Source organism: Rhipicephalus sanguineus, chromosome 6, assembly GCF_013339695.2.
Source record: "Rhipicephalus sanguineus isolate Rsan-2018 chromosome 6, BIME_Rsan_1.4, whole genome shotgun sequence".
Lineage (NCBI taxonomy): Eukaryota > Metazoa > Arthropoda > Arachnida > Ixodida > Ixodidae > Rhipicephalus > Rhipicephalus sanguineus.
In genome coordinates this window covers 135,271,938-135,284,400 of record NC_051181.1, presented here as the reverse complement: position 1 = coordinate 135,284,400, position 12,463 = coordinate 135,271,938, and the positions used below count along the sequence as shown (strand labels likewise).

At 44.8% G+C, this 12,463-nt stretch overlaps 1 protein-coding gene across 2 annotated transcripts in view; it reads left to right on the top strand.

Moving 5' to 3' along the window:
• Window positions 1-12,463, top strand: part of LOC119396497 (intersectin-1) — an 88,696-nt gene that overhangs the window by 42,151 nt on the left and 34,082 nt on the right. The gene's annotated exons all lie outside the window — the stretch shown is intronic.

The window sequence follows — 12,463 nt, the reverse complement described above, 5'->3', positions numbered from 1 at the left end:
CCGCATCTCTTTATGTGAAAAGCTTCAATTAGTTCGCGCGTGGTTTTATCTCGATGCCTAGATAGAACCATCGCGTCAACGAGAAAAGGTGAGCATCCGCACGTGGTGCAGTGCTGGGACAAGTGGGCACCCTCCCCTGACGCCACGGCTCTGTTGTGCTCCTGGAGGCGGATATTTAAGCAACGGCCAGTTTGGCCAACGTATACACGGCCACATGACAGTGGTATGAGGTACACGACACATGTTGCGCATTGAACAAAAGGCGAGGTGTGTTTAACCTGGCACTTCTTATTTTCTATGCACTTCGCTTTTGCTGCTATCCTTCTGTCTATTCTACCGCAAACTTTATTGAGTTTATTTGGAGCCGAAAAAGCAACTTGTACATCGAAACGATTAGCCACGTTTTTTAAACCATGGGACATTTTATGTATGTACGGGATCACTGTGGGTTTCGACGTGCGCAGCTTTTCATTTGCTTTTTTCTCGTGCCTCCCAACCTGATTTAACGCATTTCAATAGCTTCTGGGTCACTTTGCGTGTGACTGTCTGCGGGAAACCAGCTTCTTTTAGCCTTTGTAGTTGGTGGCCGAAACTTGTCGTTATCTTGTCGGGACACGTTTTGGTTAGCGCTGCTCGCAAGCAGGACGCTGCGATTCCCATTTTCACAATTTTCGAATGTCCTGAATTAAAGTTCAGTATCGGCTTCTTTGAACGGGGAAAGTACGACCAGCATACATGGTTACCCCCAGCCGTCAGCCTTAAATCTAAAACTGTAATTGTTTGTCTTTCGGTAGTTCTACAGTGAAACTTAACCCGCGACCGTATTCTTTAAACAGTTTCAAAACATCAGAAACCTTCTGTTCCAAACACCCAGGATTGACGAACACGAGAAAATCATCTACATATCTAACAATCTTTGTTGCTGCCGCTCCCAAATTTTCATTAATTTTTTTGTCGATTCCGCCCAGATAAATGCTACTGAGGACAGGGGCAACTTTAGATCCGATGCAAACACCTGTTTTTTGTCGGTAGAATTTGCCTTTCCATTGCACAAAGGTGGATTGTAAGTAAACGGACAATATTTCCAAAAAGGTGCTCACCGACAGACCACAGGAGTTACGGAACTTGATCTCGTCATTTTCATTAGTAATGCATAACCGGACACTTTTTAACAGGTCGTCGAAAGGCATTGAGTAGTAAAGATCTTCTACGTCTATGCTGAAGAACTGGCATGCGCCTGGGTTGGACAATTTTAAAAAACTTACAAGTTCATCTGAGTTCGGGATGTTGAAGGGGTCACACACCGACAAGTCCTGTAGATGCATTTGTAGAAAAACGGAAACTTCACGCTGCCAGGTGTTTCTTTCTGTCACAATTGCACGGAAAGGGATCCCGGGCTTGTGAGTCTTTGCCACGAAGAAGATCTGCAGGTTGAGGTTCTCCGACTTTTTTACTGCTGTAGCAAGTTTTTCCAGATGGTGCTCTTGCAACAGGGCCAATGCTCGCTTTTTTACCTTCTGAGGCTTGACGTCCACAGGAACGAAGTTTTTTGTGACGGCTTGCATCGCTTTTTGTGAGAAGGCGGTCTCAGGGGCCACGACGAAGAAGCCTTCTTTATCGGAAGTCATCAAATGCAAATCATTGTTTACGGCATAGCTGACTAGGCCTTTGACATTTAGGGTTCGTCTTCGGGTATCCTGTGACCTTGCGACTACGCCCACAGCTTCTGTGATGAACCTTGGGCGGTCCTCCTCCGACACGCGCCATGACACAGACCTGGACATGGCTAATTTCTCCGGTGGACTGAGCACGGGCTCACAGCAGAACTTCGGTCCTAGTTGAAGAATTTTCTCGTGTTGGGCAGGAACATTTTTGTTTCCGAGGAAGACCACATTCGCCTCCGTGGCCTTGGCTTTCTTCCGTGTAGGCAACGTGGGGCGTACACTGTTCCACAACCACTCGGTGAGTTGTTTTGAAACCTTGCACCATTCGAGATACGCCTTTCTGTATGAACCGTCTTTGTAATAAGAGAATAATAAGGCGTATCTCGAATGGTGCAAGGTTTCAAAACAACTCACCGAGTGGTTGTGGAACAGTGTACGCCCCACGTTGCCTACACGGAAGAAAGCCAAGGCCACGGAGGCGAATGTGGTCTTCCTCGGAAACAAAAATGTTCCTGCCCAACACGAGAAAATTCTTCAACTAGGACCGAAGTTCTGCTGTGAGCCCGTGCTCAGTCCACCGGAGAAATTAGCCATGTCCAGGTCTGTGTCATGGCGCGTGTCGGAGGAGGACCGCCCAAGGTTCATCACAGAAGCTGTGGGCGTAGTCGCAAGGTCACAGGATACCCGAAGACGAACCCTAAATGTCAAAGGCCTAGTCAGCTATGCCGTAAACAATGATTTGCATTTGATGACTTCCGATAAAGAAGGCTTCTTCGTCGTGGCCCCTGAGACCGCCTTCTCACAAAAAGCGATGCAAGCCGTCACAAAAAACTTCGTTCCTGTGGACGTCAAGCCTCAGAAGGTAAAAAAGCGAGCATTGGCCCTGTTGCAAGAGCACCATCTGGAAAAACTTGCTACAGCAGTAAAAAAGTCGGAGAACCTCAACCTGCAGATCTTCTTCGTGGCAAAGACTCACAAGCCCGGGATCCCTTTCCGTGCAATTGTGACAGAAAGAAACACCTGGCAGCGTGAAGTTTCCGTTTTTCTACAAATGCATCTACAGGACTTGTCGGTGTGTGACCCCTTCAACATCCCGAACTCAGATGAACTTGTAAGTTTTTTAAAATTGTCCAACCCAGGCGCATGCCAGTTCTTCAGCATAGACGTAGAAGATCTTTACTACTCAATGCCTTTCGACGACCTGTTAAAAAGTGTCCGGTTATGCATTACTAATGAAAATGACGAGATCAAGTTCCGTAACTCCTGTGGTCTGTCGGTGAGCACCTTTTTGGAAATATTGTCCGTTTACTTACAATCCACCTTTGTGCAATGGAAAGGCAAATTCTACCGACAAAAAACAGGTGTTTGCATCGGATCTAAAGTTGCCCCTGTCCTCAGTAGCATTTATCTGGGCGGAATCGACAAAAAAATTAATGAAAATTTGGGAGCGGCAGCAACAAAGAATGTTAGATATGTAGATGATTTTCTCGTGTTCGTCAATCCTGGGTGTTTGGAACAGAAGGTTTCTGATGTTTTGAACCTGTTTAAAGAATACGGTCGCGGGTTAAGTTTCACTGTAGAACTACCGAAAGACAAACAATTACAGTTTTTAGATTTAAGGCTGACGGCTGGGGGTAACCATGTATGCTGGTCGTACTTTCCCCGTTCAAAGAAGCCGATACTGAACTTTAATTCAGGACATTCGAAAATTGTGAAAATGGGAATCGCAGGCGTCCTGCTTGCGAGCAGCGCTAACCAAAACGTGTCCCGACAAGATAACGACAAGTTTCGGCCACCAACTACAAAGGCTAAAAGAAGCTGGTTTCCCGCAGACAGTCACACGCAAAGTGACCCAGAAGCTATTGAAATGCGTTAAATCAGGTTGGGAGGCACGAGAAAAAGCAAATGAAAAGCTGCGCACGTCGAAACCCACAGTGATCCCGTACATACATAAAATGTCCCATGGTTTAAAAAACGTGGCTAATCGTTTCGATGTACAAGTTGTTTTTTTCGGCTCCAAATAAACTCAATAAAGTTTGCGGTAGAATAGACAGAAGGATAGCAGCAAAAGCGAAGTGCATAGAAAATAAGAAGTGCCAGGTTAAACACACCTCGCCTTTTGTTCAATGCGCAACATGTGTCGTGTACCTCATACCACTGTCATGTGGCCGTGTATACGTTGGCCAAACTGGCCGTTGCTTAAATATCCGCCTCCAGGAGCACAACAGAGCCGTGGCGTCAGGGGAGGGTGCCCACTTGTCCCAGCACTGCACCACGTGCGGATGCTCACCTTTTCTCGTTGACGCGATGGTTCTATCTAGGCATCGAGATAAAACCACGCGCGAACTAATTGAAGCTTTTCACATAAAGAGATGCGGGGATAGATGCGTCAGCCACCCTTCTATCGCCATAACAGAGATAGAATATTCATATTTGATCAACACACTGCATTAAACTTGTCTGCCCTCCCCTCTCCTCCGCCCCCCCTCCCCACGCAGTTTGAATTTTCTTTAGTCCGGTTTTCTTCGAACTTCCTTTGTGTATAGACGCATGCGCCTTCATAATCTGTTAAGGGGATACTCATCTTGTTTAGTTTTGTTTCGGCGAGGAAAATTGCACCACGTGCCCCTTTTTTTGTAACGTATTTATGTGTACTCTTTCAATAAACCTTCAGTTGCGAGTGTGCGCTTTGTGTCGTCGGTTCCTTCCTTTTGTCCTTGTTCCCATAGTGCGCCTATTTGCTTTAAGATATGAACCGTTACCAACTAGCCCAAATGGCTGTTTTGCTACGTATGAAAGTATCTGTGATACACATTAAGCGACCTATACATAAATTTCTTAATGGCAGCCAAGAGACAAATTTATCTGTCCCATAGATTGCCATGTGTATTCAACAGCCCACTTGCAAGAAAATGCAGATTTGTGTGTTGTGGTACAGGCTCTTTTCTTCTCCACAATGATTTGATCTTTGCATATTGGCTCCTAACTGGCTCGGCTACAATAGACTGTTAATAGACCTTCGGGCCTCATTTTCAGACAAAAGACCTTTTTGTTTGCATTACTCACGACTTGAAACGCGAAAATTTAGGGCTAGGTAACGCTCATACTTTCATTTCTATCGTCGACAGTTCACGTCACATTGGCACAATTTTTACTTGCATCAGAGTCGGCATTACTGTTAGCGGCCAGATTTGCAGCGATCATGACGCAGTGATCACGAGCAACTGCTCATGGCAATTGCTATACGTAAAAAATGATGTCGCACTTCAGGCCGTGAGTACTGTACATCTTGCTTTTTCATTGCGTTCTACGCTGTCACATTTTGTGTGTTGCAAAATGTGCGGAAGGTTGAGACGCCTAGGTATTGAAGACTTTTGTTTTTGCTTGTTAAAGGATACGGCATTGCTTGAGGACATACAGGCTCGTAATGGCAAAACATGCACGGCTCGAGTTAACAATTCGCGCTTTCTTCGGTTTATGCACTCCACATTATTCGCAAGCAATTTCAGTCTTGTAATGATCATATATAACTTCCCAAGAATCATTGCTCTCCCCTATTCTTGAAGTTTTTACTAAGTACGGGACCTAGCCTAGGCAGTACTAATAGTAGCTGCAGCTTTTGCATAAAATTGTAGCTGTTTTTGCTTCTCAGGGTGCTCTTGACTGTACAGAGTATATTTTTATTGGCTTTAAAAAAAAAAATCCACCTGCCCTGACAGCGCGGGGGTAACACTAGTGTTTTGTGTCTCTCCGCAGGATGTCCCGTTGACGAAACTTGAGAGAAAGAGGGAGAGAAGGGAAGCGCAATGAGCCGGCTCCTGGAACCTACTACTCCTCCTCTTCCTACTCCTTCAAAACACACACATCGCTCGTTCCTCTGTTTCTCATCTTCTTCATTTCGAGACGTTACGTGTGCTCCGAATCTCTCCTCCTCGCATCTCTCCGCCGAAAAGGGGGAACTGCTCTTTGTGCTCACCATTTCTCCTCACTTCTTTCTTTTTTTTTTTTTTTTTAACGTGTCAGTGCTGCAGAAACTTTTTGACTCTGAACGCCTGTACAGACACACCCGTGAGTTGTTTTTGTTGCGAGGCAGCAGCGTTCCTACATTTTTTTTTTTTCCCTCCCCTCATTGTTGTTTTCATAGTTGCTGTTTATAGAGTGGATTATTTTTTTGCGCGTTTGTTGCCCGAAAGCTTCGTTGAAGATTTACCGCGGATGGCTGCTTGTGTTGCCCGATGGAGCTTGACTCATGCGGGGGAGCTGTGCGCGATTCTTAGAATCTCCAGTAGCTGTTCACGGCCCCCCACTTTCTTGCTTGCTTTGCTTGTCTCTTGTTTTGCAGCCGATGCATGCCGAAACTTTTCTTACGACTGCTCTTCTGCACACATCGTTTTGCATTTACTGTATACATCTGCTGTTAAGAGAGGGACATTCGTTGTTACATGTTATACGTCTTTTCATGTCTCATTTTTTACGGGGAAGGAAAAAAGAGAAACTGATTTTAAACTCAAGGAGCGTGTGTTCATCCTGTCTACTTCTATTCCTGTGTCTCGTCCCGAGCGCAGTTTAAGTTCGCATAATAATGATTTTAAATGTGCATTTCTTTGTCTCATTTCACGCCTAACTTTCAAGCATGATCTGACTGACTGTATTGCTAGTTCTGTGCCTTTGTTCTTTTTTCACAACTCTTTTTTTTTATGTATTTTACAATAACGTAACTTAATTACTCTCTTTTTCTTCTAATGCTGTACTCTGCTGCCTCGTTTGTTTGTGATGCCAGTCCTGAGACAAACCCTGACAGCCCCTAACACTCTAACGCGTTATACTACTTGAAACTTCCTTGCAGGTTGTGCTGTGACTTGACTGGTCGTCACGTCACTCGGTTTTAATTAGGCTTTTATCTCGACACAATTTGTTTTTCTTTTGCATAACTGTCAGTTACTTTCACACCACTAGTAGCATTTTGTCAGTGCACGCAACTCTGCTTCCAGCATTGACGTTAGACTGTGAGAGCACTCCTCCACTGTTGCATGACCTGGTTCTCGCTCTCTTCTTCAAACTAACAATTACTTCAATGCCAGTAGTAGATTCCAGGGGCTCTTGTTGTGGTCCTCTACCTGTGAGACAGGCCCTACACGTACTATGCGTACTCTGTTCACTTCTAAGCACTCCAATACACTCCTCTGTGGATTATACCCGACTTCCATCGCTGTTCACTCAACCCTCGTATTTATTTGTGTGCAAGCAGTTTTAACTAGGGCTTTAGCCGTGTGCTGTCCTCAAGCAATTGCCCTTGCCGGGGTCGCATAATAATGAACTGTATCTGAAAGTGTTGGTGTAGCTTCACAATCGCGTCACCTGTTTCATATGTGCGTTGGCTTTCCTAGTGTACTAGCCGTGGAGATGTGTGTCTGCTAATCAAAAAAATATATATATACAAATGAAAGAAGCTTCTTCGACCAGGTGGTACTATGATGATGTTAATGCAGGTTGCTTCTTTTGTATCTCTGAGCCTAGGCCAGAGCGGTTACTTCTGTGCAAGGTTACTGTTGGAATTGTGGAGATGTCTTTTTGTAGATATGTAAGTAAGTGGGTTGGTTGGACACTGTTTTGTTGCTTTTATTTTTTCTCCCATTTGTCTTATTTGAGCTGCATAGAGACGTTTAATAAATTTCTTCCGGTGTGACTCTTTTTTGTCACCCCTCGAATCCCTGTGAAACGCCTGAATTGTGCTCATTTGCAAGTGTACTACACGAGTAACACTCATTTCCCACCCCTGTATTTCTGCTGTACTTTCACATGACTGCTTTATCAGTGGCGTGACTGGAGGCGAATCGGACAACCCAGCCTATGTAGAAGGCATAATTGCACCTAGGTGTTGTAGAACATGCATGTAGTGTTGGCAACACCCGTAAGCTTCAGTAAAAAGAATGGCTTGGACGTGTCAGCTGGCATGCGCTGTACAACACAATGCGTCGATATGTGTATCGATGCTATCGTGTATGCTACGGCTAAATCATGAGTATATCCCCATACGTTTGTTTGTGGGGTCTGGGGCATAGATTTTGGAACTAGCAAGGAAAGTTGGGATGTGGCTAATGTTGGCACAGGAAGTGACAGTTGTGTTTAAGGTCAGAAATGGCAGCTTTGTGTCAACCATTTGCATCAGCTATAGTCAGATACAGCTTTAGAAGTCCGCGGCATTTCCTCCTCAAATGTCATGAGCTGGACAGCCGGTGATCGCACCTTCGGAGAACGTTGCCGTATGCATGAGCGGGACTATTTCTTTAGACGCGGAGGTGATTGGCTGCCGCGTTTCGGTCATCTGGGTGGGGCCTCTGCAGACTTCTTAACTTGTATCCAACTATAGTACAATTCTTCATTTGTACTGCGGGCCCATAATATTCTGCCTTCTTGCTGGCCATTCAGGAACAGGTGTGACATTGTCAACATTTGACAGCAGTGCCTCTATTTGCCATTAGATGCAACATCTGCATGCTGCAGTGCACTTTTCTACGAATATGCAAAGCGAAGACAGTGCTTTGCAGTGCAGCAGCCTTAGTACCATCTGAACACAGGGATGAAAGTTCGGTGCATGGTGCAAAATGGTGCAGCAACGGTAGCACCTGCTGGACACAATATTGCAAGTTTGATTCCCAGCTGTAGTTGCCACGTTCCAGTGAAGGCAAAAAGCAAGGAGCCTTGTGCGCTAAAATGGATTAAAGAAAACTAGAGCCTCCGCTGCTAAGCGGTCACTCATGATAGCCCTATTGAGAGACGTGGGAACCCATCGGTTATATTAACAATGCAAATTGCCATCTGAATAGGCCTACCTTTGCTTTGAGCCCTGATGCATTTTAGTATTGTAAGCAACCACTGTGACCGTGCTGCTAGGAACCTTGAAAAGTAAGTTGCCCCTGTCAGGAATTTTCGTTATTCGCCAAAATGTGGGGCGGAAACGCTTTGGCTGTTCCAACCACAAATAGTGCTATAGTGACATGGAACACTTGTGATAGAAACTGGCTTATCTTCGTAGCAGCATAACAACTCTTGTTATTTTCTCGCTTGTTGATTTATTATTTCTCTGCCATGACCTGCTGTTGCATATTTTGAAAACTACTGCTGTTCCATCCCTGAGCTACCAAGGCGCATGTAACTCGCTAAACATTTGGCATTGTTGAAAGCCTGACATTCATTAATACTTTCCCGCATGCTTGTGGGGGCGCTTCTGGCAGACCCATCTGGTCAGTTGCCAAACAGTTTTCGTGATGGCTCAAGTTATTGATAGCATACAAGAGCAATGTGAAAATGAAGCCCAGCCTGTGTCGTTGTGTACCTGTATATTGTTGAAATAATGAAATGCCTTCCTTCAACGTAATGCCTGTTTTCTAGAAAAGATCTGGCTACCACTTGTGTGAAGTGGATGGCTACTGTACAGAGCGGCTTCACATTGTTTCATTAGCTTGAGTGACTGTTTGTGCTGTACAGGGGTGTGAATACTAATTTTGGCAATAGCCACTTAAGCTATCGGTTCCTGTGTTCACTGATTTACTGTCAACATCAGTTGAAACACTGTAAAAGCGAAGTAGCACACCCCTTTTTACTTTAACTTTCACAAGTGCTTGTGACATTATTGTAGCTCGAACAGCACTTTTCAGAACTGTAGAATAATGAATGGCCAGCCATATTGTTTTGAAGTAGCAATACATTGAAGGTGTTGTTCTTGTTTACATTTCATTTTATGATGAGACATTGTAGAGGAAGGTACTTTCCAGCTTAGAAGGCACCTGTGAGTTGTGAAGTTGTGCATTTATGGCTTTCAAATTGCCTCATTTCTGTAATCATTCCACAACATGTGCACTCAAGTAAGCATCTTCATTGAGCATGTTACAGTCAATAAAACCCTCGCTTATGTGTGCGAAACCTTTGCATCTGCAATTGCGCACTGTACGAGTTCGAAACCAGTTCCACAGCGAAAAAAGTCTATGAAAAATATGAATAAAGTTAGGAAGCAACACTTTTATTGGCACGAATGTTGGAATGTAGCTATGTGTTTTAACAGGACGACATAACGTTTGTAGTCTGCATAGTCATGCATATTTGCTGCAACAGTGTGATATATGACTCGCAAGGGTGAACAAACGGACATGTTGGTAACAGCTCTCATTTCTTGTATCTATCATTATGCTGATTACCAAAAATGTGAAATAATTTTATGTATATCCTTTCAACATTAGTTTGCATTTTCTCTTTGGCACGACCTTGTTCTATATTCACACAGCAATTGCTTTTTAGTAGTCTCGAGTTCAGTGCAAAAAAAAGAAGGCTTCTACTGAAGATCATTTACCATTGATCTTCTCCATCCACACACACACACTGCATCTGTTTTCCTGAATTCCAACCTTTTGCCTGAATATACCCAGCCCAAATGGGGAATTTTCTTGCCTTCAGAACTTGTTGTGTTAAGCCAGTTCTGCCACCGCCAACTATCGGGAAAGGAGTGTACAAGTCAATATGCATAGCTCTTGTCAATGTGTCCTCTCTTCTTTTCTTCGGCAATAAATTAAGGAAGGTAGCGTTATACACTCAAACCTCATTATAACGAAGGCACATCTGACAAGAAAATAGCCTCGTTTTATCCGAAAATTCGTTGTGAACATATATTCGTAACACTATGACAAGACTATTTTTCATTTACTACGCTATAACCGTTAATACGTTATATACAAGTTCATTATGTAGTAGAGCTGGACTGGTGTATAAGTTGCATGAAATCGAAAAATGTGCTGCTTTTGCCAAGAGGGTTGCCTCAAAAGGCAAACTTCACTGAAATATTAAAAACCTAGTTTCAGACAGTTCACGTACAAACCTTTACAATCCGCCTTTTTCACGACGACGCCGCGCGTACGCTTGCGCTATCCCCTAGCGGAAATGTCGCGAAACGTCTCACCATCTCGGAGGCTTTGCTTCTGGCAATACCGGTTGTCCCGGTCCCTAACAAACCCCTACCACAACGGCAGAGGGCAGCAAAGGAAAATGAAAAAGGCGGATTGCAGTACGAGTGAAAAAACTTGCGAGAGTCAACTTTTTCTTTAAGGGTCCACGTGAAACTGATGACCACAAAAAACTTATCTTCATGAACGGGTATGTGCTACAGAAATTGGCAGATCCCATTACTCACCGCTGCTCCACTAAAAATGGAGGCAGTAGACGGGTGGCAAACACCAATTAAAATTTCTAGATTGACATAACCAGTAAATTGAGAAAAGAGACACTAAAGAGAAACAATGAATCGGGTTAGATTGATGAATTGTACTTTGAGAACTATAATGTCGTTAATTTAACCATCATAGGTGCATTAATAAAGGAGAAAATGAAGTTCAAGGTTTCATTTTTTAAATGTCGCGCCAAAATCTCCACGCGTGACGTCACGAATTTCAAAGTGTGTTTATGGCATTTTGGCGCCATTGGCGCAACTAAATTTCCTCAAACTTGACATGTTAACTCTATGGCCTCCTCGGAGTACAGTGCGCTTCATTTTTACCGTTTAGGAACTACGTAGGCCCTAGTAGGCGCCGCCAAAATATGGCGCCGCCGCGCCGCCGCCGCCGCCTGTTTTTGGTCACGCCGCTCGCGCCGCCGCCGAAGTCCGAAGAGAGATCACGCCGCCGCCGCCGCCGCACAATAATTGCGGCGCGCCGCCGTTAGTGTTTTCTTTTAATTCAAATGGAGAATCTGGAAATGAAATACAGTACTTCGCCGGAGGAGTTCTCCTCGATGTTTCCATGTAATGAACTGTCCATTTCAGCGGCCGCTGAATAGCGGAAGTTTGGCGAGAAGCGCGCCCGCTGTTTCCGGTTCTTGTTCTGCAGCGCCATGATGACATCACGAAGCTTTCAAACACTCTCGAAACAAATGATAGGGACGGAATGCGCTTCAATGCAACGAACGCAGCCCTCAGAGATCCGTTTTTCGGAGCACATGTCTTTTGATTGTGTTAGCCATCGTTTCAGGTTTAATGCGGCCGCTCGTCTAACGCAGCTGTAAGGCCGGTACGCATTCCCTGCATCGTTCTCAAACATCTGGCACACATTCATATGCAAATTCAGACCTGAAAAGTTCCTGTTTCTGTGCATTTCGTCCACTCTCTTCTTGCGCTAGGAATGTGCTGGCGGGTTCGGTGCGGCGACGTGGTCAAGAGGGAGGTGACATCACGGCTCACCGCTTTTTCGAATCACTGAATGCGCTCTGCTGAAATGGACTGTGGACATCTCCTTTGGATGAACGTATCGAGAATAGTTCCCCAGAAGTTGTATCTTTTTCTTCTCCATAAATATCACGAGTATTTCCTGACCTTAACGCTGCCGCGTCCTCCAGCCTTAAAGGGCGACGACCCAACTCGCTGGTTAGCTTATCCTTGGGACATATCTACTAGCGCAAAAACACACAGAGGACGAGGTAAAGACGGCAGACAGGACGCAGCGCTCAACTTCAACTGATCATTTACTTCCACAAGAAACAGGAAATCACAAGCTGCGCGACCTGGAAGAAAACATTCAAAAACGCCCCCGTAAACGTCACTGCTTTTTTTCTGTTTTTCTCCTTCACATGCCATACGTTAATGAATCGTGTCATAACTAGTCCAACGGTTCTATAGGCGCAGATTACGTTCCGAGTATGCGCACTCCTTGTTGCTGAGGGCGAGCGACGGTGCGCTTACACACCGATCACCCGCTTTTCTTATGCAGAAGGCCTCGTAAATCTCTGTCTGATTGACCTCGCAACCGCCTGAACACACG